The sequence below is a fragment of the Protopterus annectens genome, chromosome 11.part0 (genome assembly GCF_019279795.1).
Source record: "Protopterus annectens isolate FY-2018-M chromosome 11.part0, PAN1.0, whole genome shotgun sequence".
NCBI lineage: Eukaryota > Metazoa > Chordata > Ceratodontiformes > Protopteridae > Protopterus > Protopterus annectens.
In genome coordinates this window covers 185,055,394-185,071,840 of record NC_056745.1, presented here as the reverse complement: position 1 = coordinate 185,071,840, position 16,447 = coordinate 185,055,394, and positions in this window count along the sequence as shown.

Genomic DNA, 16,447 nt, shown 5'->3' with positions numbered 1-16,447 from the left:
GCAGAAAGATAGCTTGGTCCTTTGGATTTGGGAAACACACAGGTAGGCTTAAAGTGAGATCACTTCATTGGTCATAAGGCTTTTTAATTGATTTAACTACTTTTCTTTCAGGATATAAATTCTGCTGCTTGTTATGCAGCGGCATTTAGCAGTGTCTTATATAGACGGAGGCAGCTTAGAAACTGTTGACATTTCCCCTCTAACTTTACCCAGTACTATATTGCACAAAGAGTAACTTGTTTGTGCTCTGAGGAGCACTGCCCATGACTTCAGTCATACATAGTCTAGTTGTCGTTTCTACCCTTACAGTGCCCAGGTTAGTCTGCTGCACCACCCCTTTGCAGTTCACCTAAAAAAGACCTGACACCATGGGATGGTCATCAGTTTCTGTGCTTGCAACTTGGTAGATATGGGCATCCTGAGATAATGCAGGAATGGTCTCATGTTGACTGACAACTAAATCCTTAGAGAAATGGATACAGTATGTGAGAGATGCAATTACATAGTGCCACTCCAGTCAAGACTCTCACACAAAGAACTCAAAATAACAGTCAGGTTGTCGGTAACATAAAAATTACACCCACCACACATAGTATTGACCCAACATATAGAAATACGGGTCTACTTTAGAAGATTGAAATACCACATACCCAACTTTCACAATGCCGAGATGACTTCACTGACAACTGCATATCACCGACCTCCCAGAACACCGACTTTCAACTCCAGGTAAGTAACCACTTGGCCACCATGTTGAACTTTGCCCATTACCTCCCCTGTATTGCGATCTTGGAGTTGATATGTTTAGTTTGGGGGTGTGTGTGGGGGTAGAATCTTCCAAATCACCCATGCACTCAAGTGATTAGACCACAAGTACCAGTATGGCTCAGTCATAGTCCATGTGGGTGTAAATAACCTGAGACGAACCTCCCTGGACTATATGAAGAGAGACATAAAGGAGCTCTTAGACTATGTGTCCCAAGCTGGTATGTATCTAGCGCTGAGCAGCATTCCACCTTCTCCAAGGATGATGCTACAGTATGAACAAAAGATGATAGACTTCAATAACTGTTTTAGTTTCTGGTGTCATTCCAAGGGGGTGCAATATTTGTCAGCATGGGAATCAATAGACCGCATTACTTTGCCAAGGATGGTCTATACCTGTCACCTTTAGGCTATCAGATATTGTCCTTCCCCATAGAGCCTTTTTTATGCAATGCCAAACTGACAAAACTTCTGATGTAGCAAGACCAACCAAAGGGAATCTAAAGGTGGTACTGGTCAATGCCAAGAGGCTAAACAAGAAACTCCCTCCAAGCTCTCCTCACCCTGGAGAATATGGACATCTGTGAAGGTAATGAGACATAGTTTAAAGTCAAGCAGAGCACTCAGGTAGTGTAGGTCTACAATGCCTTCCACACATTCAGGCTAGCTACTGTACAGGCAGGGACCAAAGGTGGGGGTGCTTCAGTTTATATCAACAACAAACTCACCTCAAGACTAGTCAAACAGGATGACATGCTTGAATTTCTCCATGTCCAGATTTCCAATGGCAAAATCCCATCTCATATCCTTGCAAGCTATAGGGTACCTTATACAACCCAAGGAACCCATAATTTGTAATTGGGCTTACTGGTGGCCCTCATATTCAACCCAATACCATATTCATGGGTGACCTTAATTACTCCACTATAAACTGGAATATATACATGACCCCAAACTTACATGCCCAGAGATTCATGAAGTTTGTAAACATAACCACCTTGGACCAGATAGTCCTTATGCCCACTAAAGATGCAAACATTCTCAACATGGTATTCACAAACGTGGGAGAATGCTGTAACATAACTAGTATAGTGTCCTCCTGGTAAGTTCAGACCACAAAGCTGTCTCCTTCATAGTAAAATTCAATTCTGTGACCACTGGCTAACCTTGTAACATTTAGGAACTATTCTAAGGCAAACTTTATACCTCTCAACTGTCCAGATTTTAGCAAAATGTCCAGATTTTTGCCTAATATTTTTGGTCTGTTCCTAATAAAATTTGCATTTCTCTGGCAAATCATTGAAGATTGAAGTCACTAAATAGTACTAAATAATGACAGACATTTGAGGTTCAGACTTCATATCCTTAAGAAAATACTTAATAATACAAAACCTGTTATTCTAGCAACTTTCTAAGTTTATAAGAGCAATATTTAAAATCTGTCCGTATTGTTGGACCTTTGTCCCCCCCATTATTTCCTATGCCAAAAAGCTGAGAGGTATCTTACTACTAAGTGATAACCTTTTAAAATTTCAAGTCCCCCCAAACTCTGAAAGCACAGCTGCCTATGCAGAATTGTTTATACTAACTCAGCACAATCACGTCAGTTAATGACAGTGACAGCTGTGCCTACCAGAAGTAAGTCCAGAACTAATTAAAAAAACAAACCTCCCTGATAAAATCCAAACATAAACTGGTTGTACAACAAAAGGAAAAAAAGTCATAGTGAAGATTAGGAAGTGCTACACCCAGCAAGATAAAAACACTCTTGTCAATCTAAAAAAACAACTATGAGGGCAAATTAAGTCTACTAAAAGCAAATTTGAGGACAAGATAGTCTTGCAGGTAAATGAAAAACACAAGGCTTTTATTAGCTAAGTCCAAAACCTCAAAGGCAGCACATAGTAGCATGCAGAACTATTTGTAAATGCAGCCACCTACAGACCAGTAGGAAGATATCACAAATCTGGTGGGTGACAAATTCAGCTCCAATTTTACCCCTACTGTCTCCCAGATACCCCCCAGGAAACACCATCAAACAAGCCCTTCCAAATGTTACTAAGGAGCAGGTTCTAGATGTGCTCTCTAAGGCCAAAAATACTGCATTGACGGGCCCTGATAACATCCCAACGTGCCTCCTAAATAGCCTGAAACATGACCTATCAGGACCACTGGAGTCACTGTTTAACCTCAGCCTTCAGACAGTCTTTGTGCCATGCAAATGGAGAACTGCAACAGTCATCCCTCTGCACAAGGGCGAGACATCATCAGACTCTGGGAACTACAGACCTTTATGTCCGACTAGTCCCAAAGTCATGGAGGGAATTATAATGGAAATGATTAATAAGGACATAGAAAACCTTCAGATACTGGATCCAGCCCAGTTTGGTTTCATCAAGGACAGTTTGGTTTCATCAAGGGCAGATCATGCCTACTCAACCCGGCGGACTTCTTTGAGAAGGTCACCAAGGCAATGGATAAGGGCAAAACAGTGCACATTGCCTAGTTCGACCTGGCTAAGGCTCTTGATATAATATCCCATTTGAGCATTGTAAACAAACTCACGGATATAGCCATAAACCCATATTTTATTTATTTATTTATTTATATTTGTTGACCGGGAGTGTCCGACTGGACGTAGGTCCATTTTCAGCGGAGGCCCGGGGAGAAAAGCTCCACAGTTAAAATAAACAGACAGTAGTTACATTGGATTACATAGCAATTAACAATTTACATAGCAATTACTTACAACATATTTACAGATGAAGAATATAGTACATCAGTAGACAACTAGAATCTTTATCTGTGAAGTACATAACAGACATTAACAAATGTTACAATAAGAAGTTCCTGCTGTATAAGTACTAGGCTTATGAGCATCTGAGCTTGCTATAATCAAGGTAGTTAGTGGAGTGGAAAGAAAGGTAGTGGTTGGATGGGGGTGGGTGATATTAGAGTGGGAGTTGCAAGGGCATAGCCAGTATGTTTTTAGGTGCGCTTTTAGTAAAGTTTTGAAGTGGGTGCATGATGGTACGGAGGTAATTGTGGGTGGGAGGGAGTTCCATAATTTGGCTATGGTGCAAGAGAATAGTGCTTCGCCAGCAGAGTTATTGGCTGTAGTGATCTGCAAGTGATTTTTGTTGCTGGATCTTAGTGGTCTGGTGGTGTGATAGGGTTGGAGTAGATTCTGGAGGGATGGGACATTTAGTGGATGGTTTACTAGTTTGTGGGCGAGTGAGAGTTGATACCATTGAAGGAGGTGAGGGAGTTCAAGCCAGCCCAGTTCAGCAAGTGAGAGACAGTGGTGACTATGGTAGGATGCCCTGTGGATTTGGCAATTTTGTTGTAGCAGGTCTCTAGCTTGTTTAGATCGCATTGCCTTAGGTTGGTATATATTGGAGAGGCATAAAGTAGGGTGGAGATAAGGTGGGAATTTGCTATTGAAATCTTTGCTGCTTTGGTGAGAAGATGCTTATTTCTGTTTAACGCTCCTAGTTTTTTGTGGACTTTTTTTATGGTCATGGATATGTGAATGTCAAACTTTAGTTTATTGTCTATTTCCACTCCTAGCAATTTGGTGTGTTCAGTTGGGTATATAGCGGTGTTGTCTTTTGCTGTGATGTTAAAGTGAGAGTTGTTTTGAGTATGTTTGGTGGGTTGGAAGATGAGTAGTTTAGTTTTGTTTGGATTGAGTATTAATTGGGCATCGGATAACCAAGTTTCAACAGAGGAAAAGGCTTCCTGTGTGACTTTTGCAGTTTGGGTAGGGACTGGGCTGAGCAGATGATGGTCGAGTCATCTGCGTATTGTATGAGTGTGCCATGTGTGGTGGCAGAGGCTAGATTATTTGTGAAAACAGAGAAGAGTAAGGGTCCAAGGATGGATCCTTGGGGAACCCCTATGGAGACAGGTAGTTGGGGAGATATGTCATTCTGCCATACAACGAATTATTGGCGGTTAGACAGGTAACTCTGAAACCAGTTGGTGACTGAATGTGAGAAGGATAGGTTATTGAGGACAGAGATAAGTTGTTTGTGTGGGACCATGTCAAATGCTTTAGATAGGTCTAGGAAAGTAGCAGAGGAGAGATAGCCATTGTTTTTATGCTGAAGGATAGTGTTAGTATAGGAGAGTAAGGCAGCGGTGGTGCTATGGTTTGGTCGTAAACCATGCTGAGTATTGGAAAGGAGGTTGTTAGTAAGGAGGTAGTCTGAGACCTGAGAGTGTATGCATCTCTCTAGTATTTTGGAGAGTGGAGAGAGAATAGCTATGGGACGGTAATTGGTTAGTTCTGTGGAGGGTCCGCCTTTGTGGAAGGGAATTATATGTGATACTTTCCACAGTGTGGGAACATAACTTTCTGACAGAGATCGGTTAATCAAGATGGATACTGGGTAGGCCAGAGGATCAGCTGCGATTTGTAGGTATTCACTTGGGAGGTTGTCTGCTGCTAATTTGGTGGGTTTAAGTTTAGTTAAGAGTTTTTTTATGTTGGAGGTAGGTACAGGAGAAAAAGAGAAGGCAGTGGGGAGATTAATAGTTGAAGGTGTGGGTTGGAGGGGAGGGGTGTTGTGTTGTTTAGCTAGTTATAGTATGGTTTGTGTAAAGTGTGTGTTGAATGAGGTAGCAATATTTTCTGAGGAGTGAGGGATGTTAGGAGGATATATGTTAAATGATGGATAGCCAGCTGGCTCTGAGATAGGATCTAGGAAGTTAGGATAGGAGTGATCACTTCCACAAAGAGGACAGCCACTATTGGAGTCCCTCAGGGCTCTGCGCTAGATCTGCTCCTCTGCTCCCTTTTGGCATGTACTTCACAGAAGTCAAGGAAAATGACAATGGCCTCTGGCTGACCAAGTCTGCAAATGATTGCAAAGTAGGAGCAGCCATAGAATCCCTCCGAGACACTAATATCCTACAGGAAGGACTAACACAATCAAATGACTGGTACCAAAGCCACGGCTTAAAACTCAGTGTCAAGAAATGTATAGTAGTACCCTCTGGGAAGTCAGCCACCCAAGGAAATTACCTCATCAGTTGCACAACCCTAATAGTAGAACCAGTAGTCAGAGATTTTGGAATGCATGTAGTTAGTAACTTTACTGGTGACCAACATGTATTTAAGGTAGCAAGGAAATCATTCTGTTGCTGAACTTATAAAGAAGGGCTGGTATCTAGGTCCAAGGAACTAATTGTTCCACTATATTTCGCCCTCATCAGGACCATCACTGAGTACAATGTCCCCTTCAGCGTGTACCTAACTAGGCACATGCAACAACTAGAACATCCACAAGGGGTTTCTCACAAAAATAATACAGGGGGCAAACAGTAAGCGATATGCAGATCACCTCAAAGCCCTATCTGTAAACTCTGTTTTCTACATACTGTTGAGAGGTGATCTATGTCTGGCATGCAAAGCATCTTTGGATCCCACTCTGATGGACTTTAATGCATATATGGAAAATGAATAGAATCAGAATTACTCGATCTACGGACTTAAACCTTGCTTGCAACATAAACAGGACATGTTGAAGGTAGAGGCATATGTCTCAGAGAATTCCCCTTCTCTAGAACAGACTTCCCATCTATGTGAGGCAGAGCTCTTCCCTAATCGTATTCAAGACAAATATGGACCAGTGGATGGGAAATCAGAAATACACCCCAGGTCTAGCACCTATGTCTCTAATGGACAGAGCTAGAATGTAAATCTTGACCTAGCTTATGTATACCCATTAAGATAACCTCTAAGCTGCATAAACCTACAGGATACACTTGGGATGCCTGGCTAGGCTTATAAAGGCCACAATGGCTGTTAGCCTAGTATACAGTTATGGTCCTATGAACATACATGCCATATACCTGGCTACACCCTTACATATTTCTTCCTCAAGTCTCGTGTATATAGCTGTGATGATATTCTTTAACAGAAGTATGACTAGAAGTACAAGACATCTGTCTTCTTATTGTTACACTGGGGGTCAGCACATAATCACAATCAGGCCCTCCAGGATGTGATTTGTTGGAAGAGTGTATAGGGTAGGATGAGCATGTGCCTTAATGTATTGTGGTGCTGACAGATATCATTGCATCTTGATTTGTAAGCTAAGTCTTGAAAGAATCCTCATGCTTTATGATGTCCTGTCATAAACCAGGAACCTGCAATGACTGGAACATCCACAGATGTTCCTCAGATAAAGAATACAGGGCATAAATAACATGTCCTATGCACACCGTCTCAAACCCCATCTCTATACTCTTGTTTCCTGCACTCGTGAGAGGCGATCTATGCCTGACATTCAGGGCATCCTTAGATCCCACTCAGATGGACCGTTTGCATAGTTGCAAAATGAATGTCATCAGAAATCATCTAGGGATTTAAACTTTGCTTGTGACATAAATAGGACAAATTGGAACCCTGCTGCATGTTATCCCTAAATTGCAGAATGGCTATGTAAATTCAGGAGATGTGACTATTTACTGAAGGAAAGGCATGCTTGCTGACAAATAATGCACAGTAAAAATCACTGTGCCTACTTCAGGCAAGGAAAAGGCAATATTGCTGTTAGAAGTGAGCCATTATATTCTTACACTAAGGTAACTCTAAGGTTCTGTATTACACTACAGTAAGATTATTCATGTTACTGGATGAAACACTTGGTTTTACCTCATGTGCTGAGCACATGTTCTGACTTACCTTTTTAGTTATGTGTCTAGTCTACATTTCAAAAGTTTTTCAGTGCGGATCATACAATATCGATGACGTCCTAAGTTCTTTCACGTCCATTCATTTTGTTTCATTTTACAACAACCTGTCTGTAGTAGATCATATAAGTGGAGTTATTTGTGTTTAAATAGCTGGGTGTCACACCTATTCCTTTTGCACTTCCAGAGTACTGGTTTGCAATCACAGACACCAAAATACTGCCTTTAAATTTTAGTGAAACAGTTTCTTATTTTTGTTGTTTGTTAGTCAGATCATCAGACTGATTCAAAGCCCTGATTTTATTTATTTTACTTCATTACTTAGGTCGGTGTGCTGTTCAGTGGATCATTTTCAGCTATGACCTAAGTCATGAAAGTAGAAACAGTGATGTAAGCAGTAAAGCAATGATGCTCGAAAGGGTGGACTTTGTTAAGGAAGTAACAGACCACCCAGTAGTGTTGTGAAGTCTACTGACACAGGCAGAGGGCCTCCCTACCCATGGAAGGTCTATTTATTCTTGATAATGCCCACCCTGAAAGGTATTACTGTCCTTAGATAATGGGCTGTCTGTTAAATTGTTTTGCATTTCTTCTTTTTATTAGTATGTGTTTCCTCCACTTAATATTTTAGACTTGCTGTACCATATATAATTGTTGTCGGAGAAGGTACTTTACATCCAAAAATACACACACACACACACACACACACACACACACACACACACACACACACACACACACACACACACACAAATGTGCCCATGTTCAGCAATTACACTGCAACCCCCACCAGTTCTGCCTGATTTTGCTTTGTCTCTTGAAAATGTTTGGCTTCCTGTTAAATCATTGAAGTCGATGAAGTCAGATATTATAGTTTCATAATTATTATTGTTTGGAAAATGCATGGTAATAGAAAAGCTCTTCACCTGCTCTTCTAAGTGAAACAGGATTACATTTAAAAATTGCCCCTGATTTTAGGTCTTTCCCCCACATTATTGTTGGTTTTATCCAGAACGGCTGAGCAAAAATGTTGAGCGGTATCACATATGCACTCAGTCTCTGACTCACTTGCTGACTGTCTCTGTTGCTTTCTCTCACTCTGTCACTCACACACACACACACACACACACACACACACACACACACACACACACACACACACACACACACGCACGCACACACACACCATTAATTTTCCTTAATCTTTTCCACTCTTGCTATACAGCTTAGCAAGGGGAAATATAACAGCAAGTACTTGTAACTGTTGCAGTTTTTTTTGCTATTCAAGTTTTTTTTTTTTTTTTTTTACTTTTTTTTTAGTTTAACAATTGATGAGCAGCAAATCCACTTTTAGAGAAAATGAAAAAATGGTATCTATAAGAACTGAAAGAACTGTAAAATATTGGAAATAATTAAAATAAATGTTTATATCTTTCAATTATGCAGAACTGTTCTGAACTAGTGCCAAATATCCCAGTTTGTCCTTATGTATGAAATCAAGATCCGATGAAGGTGGTTTAGTATGTAGTAGCAACATACAGTGGCGGTAGATATCAATAATGTTATAGTGTGCATAGTTCTGCACTCACACTGCCTGTAGCCTCTGCACCCACACTGTCCATAGCCTCTGCACCCACACTGTCCGTAGCCTCTGTACCCATACTGTCCGTAGCCTCTGCACCCACACTGTCCGTAGCCTCTGCACCCACACTGTCCGTAGCCTCTGTACCCATACTGTCCATAACCTCTGCACCCACACTGTCTGTAGCCTCTGCACCCACACTGTCCGTAACCTCTGTACCCATACTGTCCGTAGCCTCTGCACCCACACTGTCCATAGCCTCTGCACCCACACTGTCCGTAGCCTCTGTACCCATACTGTCCGTAGCCTCTGCACCCACACTGTCCGTAGCCTCTGTACCCATACTGTCCGTAGCCTCTGTACCCATACTGTCTGTAGCCTCTGCACCCATACTGTCCATAGTCTCTGCACCCATACTGTCCATAGCCTCTGTACCCATACTGTCCGTAGCCTCTGCACCCATACTGTCCGTAGTCTCTGCACCCATACTGTCCATAACCTCTGTACCCATACTGTCCATAGCCTCTGTACCCATACTATCCATAGCCTCTGCACTCATACTATTCGTAGCCTCTGCACCCATACTGTCTGTAGCCTCTGCACCCATACTGTCCGTAACCTCTGCACCCATACTGTCCATAGCCTCTGCACCCATACTGTCCATAGCCTCTGCACCCATACTGTCCGTAGCCTCTGCACCCATACTGTCCATAGTCTCTGCACCCATACTGTCCATAACCTCTGTACCCATACTGTCCATAGCCTCTGTACCCATACTATCCATAGCCTCTGTACTCATACTATTCATAGCCTCTGCACCCATACTGTCTGTAGCCTCTGCACCCATACTGTCCATAACCTCTGTACCCATACTGCCCATAGCCTCTGTACCCATACTATCCATAGCCTCTGCACTCATACTATTCGTAGCCTCTGCACCCATACTGTCCGTAACCTCTGCACCCATACTGTCCGTAACCTCTGCACCCACAGTGTCCATAGCTTCTGCATTCATACTGTCCATAGCCTCTGCACTCTTACTGTCCATAGCCTCTGCACCCACACTGTCCATAGTCTCTGCACCCATACTGTCCATAGCCTCTGTACCTATACTGTCCATAGTCTCTGCACCCATACTGTCCATAACCTCTGTACCCATACTGTCCATAGCCTCTGTACCCATACTGTCCATAGCCTCTGCACTCATACTGTTCGTAGCCTCTACACCCATACTGTCCGTAACCTCTGCACCCATACTGTCCGTAACCTCTGCACCCATACTATCTGTAACCTCTGCACCCACAGTGTCCATAGCTTCTGCACTCATACTTTCCATAGCCTCTGCACTCTTACTGTCCATAGCCTCTGCATCCACACTGTCCATAGCTTCTGCACTCATACTGTCCGTAGCCTCTGCACTCATACTGTCCATAGCCTGTGCACCCATACTGTCTGTAACCTCTGCACTCATACTGTCTGTAACCTCTGCACTCATACTGTCTATAGCCTCTGTACCCATACTGTCCATAGTCTCTGCATCCATACTGTCCATAACTTCTGCACCCTCCGCACCCATACTGTCCATAGCCTGTGCACCCATACTGTCTGTAGCCTCTGCACCCATACTGTCCATAGTCTCTGCACCCATACTGTCTGTAGCCTCTGCACCCATACTGTCTGTAGCTTCTGCACCCACAGTGTCCATAGCCTCTGCACCCACAGTGTCCATAGCCTCTGCACCCATACTGTCCATAGCCTCTGCACCCATACTGTCAATAGCCTCTGCACCCACACTGTTTGTAGCCTCTGCACTCATACTGTCAATAGCCTCTGCACTCATACTGTCTGTAGCCTCTGCACCCATAGTGTCTGTAGCCTCTGCACCCATACTGTCCATAGCCTCTGCACCCACAGTGTTTTAGCCTCTGCACCCATACTGTCTGTAGCCTCTGCACTCCTACTCTCTATAGCCTCTGCACCCATACTGTTCATAGCCTTTATACCCATACTGTGTGTAGCCTCTGCACCCACACTGTCCATAGCCTCTGCAACCACACTGTCTATAGCCTTTGCACCCATACTGTCCATAGCATCTGTCCTCAGTATTGTTCCTTTCCTCTGGAATGAGTGAATTAATACCAGCTATCATTCTTTTCCCTACTTCTGTGGACTGCACTGCAATGACTGTCAGCATATCAGTCCAATGTTAGTTGCTGACTTCCGAGTCCGAAGTATCTCTTATAATACTAAAGCCCTGTTGTTGTTGTTTGTCTTTTGTCTTTTCCCATTTACAGTCCGCTAATGATTGGCAGTTGTTTTTATGGTGTCGAGTTGCCAGCCCCCAAAGATGTCTTTCAAACGCCCACTCGACCATGGGGAGGACATGCAGACTCCACACAGAAGGCACTCCCAACCCAAACCAAGAATCGAATGGGAGAACCTCTTGCTGTGAGAATAAATTTGCTATAGATTCTACATGCCTTTTTAACTTAGGTTCCCAAGCCTTGCATCATCTAAACAAGATCTGTTTGTATTCAGTGTACTGCACATTCTGTTAGCGCATTTTATCAGTATTCTTGACTGAAGATTATTTCATTTTTATCCTTCACTGAAACATTCCTTTCTATTGAGACTGCATCCACTGAAACTACAAGTCAAATGTAAAATATAAAATGAAGATATAGCCTTGCTTTAATATGGCAAAGAAAGTAGTGTATTTGTGTCTGACAAGATACATTTAAGTGAAACCTGATATTACAACTCCTCTTGAGATACCTGAACAGGGATCTGCTTCTGTAGTTACTTTAAAATGTGAAATATAAAATGAAGATATAGGCCTGACCTTAACATGGCGACATTTTTAGGCCTATGCAAGGTCTGTTCTACTAAAATATTTATGTAGGATTTATTCTAGCAAAAATATATATCTGTTCTAACAATTGTCTCTAAAACAACTGAATTGGGATTTGCTTTTGTAGTTACTTATAAATCTTTTTATGCAAAGGATATTATAATGAATACTAGAACTAATATAATAGTTATAAAATAATTTCTCATTATCTGGTAAATAAACTTGTAATTTTAATTTTGACCACCAGATGTCACTTAAGCATCCATGGTCTGTTAATTTTGGATTGAAGTCTATTAACTTTATAATTTAATTATAATTGGGCAATTCCTTAACATGCCTTATAACCTTATAAATATTTTATGTAACAAGATCTGTATAAATTCTCTTTTTACACCTATAATACATGAATCTAATTATCAGATACATCTTTCCGTAAATCTCTAGCTGGATTTGTTAGCGTGCATTTACCTTTTTTAAGCTTTATGTGGTACGACAGATGTCTGTATTTTACATTTGTGCCTCAAATATCCTGTAAATATCTATGTGCTGTAATAGTAGAAGTACATTTACTTAAACTATGGCTTTCCACATTTCAGATCTATACCTTTGCATACCCTGTCAGTGTCTTTTAACTTTCTGTCTAATGTGCAATAATCATTATGTAATGTGCACTATATTCTGTAGCAACTTAACAAATTAAGCCTGACCTGTTATGCCTGGAGTATATTAAATAAATATGGCTGCATACCTCTCAACTGTCCAAATTTTTGCAGAATGTCCAGATTTTTCTTCACATTTTGATCTGATCCTCATAAAATTTGTGGCTTTCTTGCAAATCACTGAGGATTGAAGTCAGTAAATAATGACACACATTTGAGTTTCAGACTTCATATCCTTCAAAAATGCATGGAAACCAAAATCTTGTTATTCTAACAATCTTCTAAATGTGTAAGAGTCCTCTTCTTCTTCTTTTGGCTTTTCCCGGTTAGGGGTCACCACAGCAGAACTCCGGTCCGCTAATGATTGGCAATAGATTTTTACGGTGCCGAAGTGCCAGCTCAATGCTCAACCTTCGACGAAGGCACGGCCATTCACGTATGTCTTTCGAACGCCACTGGACCGCGGGGAGGACATGCAGACTCCACACAGAAGGCGCTCCAGCTGAGAATTGAACGAGAGAACCTCTTGCTATGAGGTGACAATGCTACCTCTGCACCACCGCGGCCTAAGTTAATATTTAAAATTTGTCCCTATGTTTTGACTTTTGTCCCCCCCCCCATTATTTTAGGTGTTGTCCAGATTTCTTGAGCTAAGAGTTTGAGAGGTATGCTATGACTACTTATACTTTAGTTGATACAAATAATTCTGCCACTTTACCCTTAAAACTAATGACTGAATAAGGTGAGGTGTGATGTAATTCGGCAAAGTATGTTCTAGTCATACATGCATAATATTTCTAGAAATGCTGTTAGAAATGGATAACGGATGACAATGGATAATGGAGTATGAAAGCTATATTCTGAAATCTGACTGAAATTTACACTAAAATGATACATATCTGTAATAGCTGTGTATAAATGTTACATTCTGGAAACTAACTAAACTAACACTAAGGGAATACCTTTCCTATCAGTATCATCTAAACACAGATAAAAGCATAAACTGAAATCTGGTAAATGTTATATTCTAGAAACTAACTAAACTATCACACCTTCTTCTGCCAGTATTATCTGAAGTTAGGTAAAAGCATAAACTGAAATCTACTATGTTATACAATAGTCTGGAAACATAACATAAATACACTTCTGTTGTAAACTCATCCTAACTATAAAGGATACCTTTCTTTAGATAACTTAAACTCATTTACATAAATTCAGTTAGTATACTGTATGTGTATTGAATAATCTATACAATTAACTACATTTCATTTACATTTAAAGAAACATTGAAAAAAAAAACAATCTTTACTTCTGGCTTTTGTGGTCTAATTCAGTTTTCTGGAAACATGTACGGGCCAACCCAAAACTTGCAAAATAGACAATTAAGGCAAGCAAAATAAGCCTAACTCTGTATTGTTATATTTCACTGCTTGGATATTGGAGAAGATGCCCTAAAGTCTGTCTTTTCCTGGATGTTGTTCATACAATTAAGCCTTCCAAACCCCACTCCCCATCTGTGGTGCAAGTCTGGGTGGTAAGTGTAATGATTCTCCCTGACTGTATTGAAAAACATGCATTCTGGAATACCAAACTGGAAATGTTTTAGAAATCTAAAACTGACAGTGTGTCTTTCTATAGCAGTATCTGCAAATCACAAAAATAACAGTGTTAACACTTATAAACTGATAGCATTGCTTGTTGCTGTGACATATCTCTGCATGAAATCTACCTATTTTATGAATAAATTCTTGTAAGTCTGTAATCAAACTGATCATGTACTATAGTGAAACAAATCAATGCTACTAATAAACAAAGTTTTGTAAATCTGTAACCAACCTGATAATGTACTACAATGAAATAGAAAGGCTGTAACTTTATTACTGAATCAAACAGAAAACTCAGTGGCATTTTTCTCCCTATCATAAACTCAAATGCAATTAAAGTAGTAATGTGACACTACTAATTCTTCAGCATCTTATTGCATTTCTGCACCTTTATAAATAATTTTTAACTGTTGAATTTCTTATTCTGTAACTCTCAGACTGCAACGAAAATAATATCTTCAGTGTGCAGTTCTCCACTCATTGTCTTACATGTACCTGTTCTTTTAGCTGACATCATTTAATTCTGTCAGTACTTCTGAATGCTACAGGGGTCTGTCATTAATATCTGCAATTTTCTTTTGTAGTTTATATTAATAGCCAGAACTGTTACTGCATAAAAAACTGCCACTAATAATAATTAAATTATCTTTACCATACTGTTTAATGGGATTCTACTGTCTCTAATTCAGCTCGCTAAACTGGTCTATAATCTGATAACTCAGCTGTGTAAATCCATGCCTCTGGTGTGCTGTAGTAAACTGCAATTTTTGCATGAAATGTATAAAATCTTGAACCATTTTTGTATAGACATTTACTACTAGAATTAAAGTGATCTGCTTCTGGTGCTTTACCTATCTGTCCTTTACAAGTATGTGGTTTCCTCATACTGCATTATTTTCCTGACATGAGATGTGAACCTAGGGCTTAAATAACTCACACTATTTAAGCTGCACTTTTTTCTTGCATGGAATCCAAACTTTTGACTGTACTGTCACTTTTAAAAATGTAACATTGATTTTAAATTCTACACTCTGCAAAGCTAGCAAACCATTAATATTTGTAAATGGTCTCCGTATGTCTCTGTTTCTACCAAGATTCTTTATACACTGTAACACTTTATTACCATAATTTAATGGTCTTGACAATGTTTGCTAAAAAAAAAATAAATAAATAAATGTCAGATTTGTAACTGTAAACCATTTATTCTGTGAATTTAACTTGACTTTTAACTGTCCGATTTGTAACTGTAAACCATTTATTCGGTGAATTTAACTTGACTTTCATTTCTGGTGTGCCACATACAACATGTGCTTCCAGAATGGTAAATATGTATACAAATTTTAAATCTAGTACTAGCCCGTAACTGTTTACCTTTTTTCTTACTGGCCATAAAAATGAATTGAAATTTCTTTTCCAGTCTGTCTTTGCTTTTCTGAGAATAAGATACTGTTTCTGAAAATGTGGTACTTGACTGCCTGCACTTTAGCTGTGGCAGCTGAGCTGGAACTTATTTTACCTTTAATCTATGAATCTGTGTTTTTCTGTTGTAACTGATTTTTAAATTCTGTACACAATTTGCACAATCTACTGCACATACATTCTTATAAGTTTCATCTGTGTACACAACTGTACATTCTACAGCATTTTTATTTCTCCATAAAATCTTGTTACTGAAGTCTAAAACAACATTTAACTATAACAAAGTGTTCATACCTAGTATGATAGTGTTACACTCAGAAATGCTTACTGTTATAACCTTTAACCCTTTAAATCCTGACACGGTTATAACTGCACTTGTGTCCTCTAGCAGAGGTCTGTTTGTAACTGTAATTGATGCACCTGTATTAATCAGTGCATTCTTCCATAATTTGTTTTGCCCTGAAGATCATTTACTTTTTTCAGTTTGTACTTCACAGCAACTTAATATGCTTCTGTGAAGTGGCAGACTTTTTTTTCACCCAGCATTATCTGTACCTTAATTCCCTGCTAGAGAACATTTATTCTCATCCTCCAATAGGGTATCGATATATGTTTTGTCCATTATCTAGACAGAATGGAAAATCAAAGACAGACTATATGATGCCAGAGGAGGAGCTTGGGAAAGCAGACTCGAATACAAGGAACTCCTGTGGCAACTGAGGTTGGACACCACAGTTAATCCGGGTCTTAATGAACATGTTTCATTACAACCAATACTTAAAATGAGAGCTGCTAAACTATGTAGGGGATTTTTATATGATGATACTGCTACACATTATTTCTTTCAGATTTTTTATACAGTTGA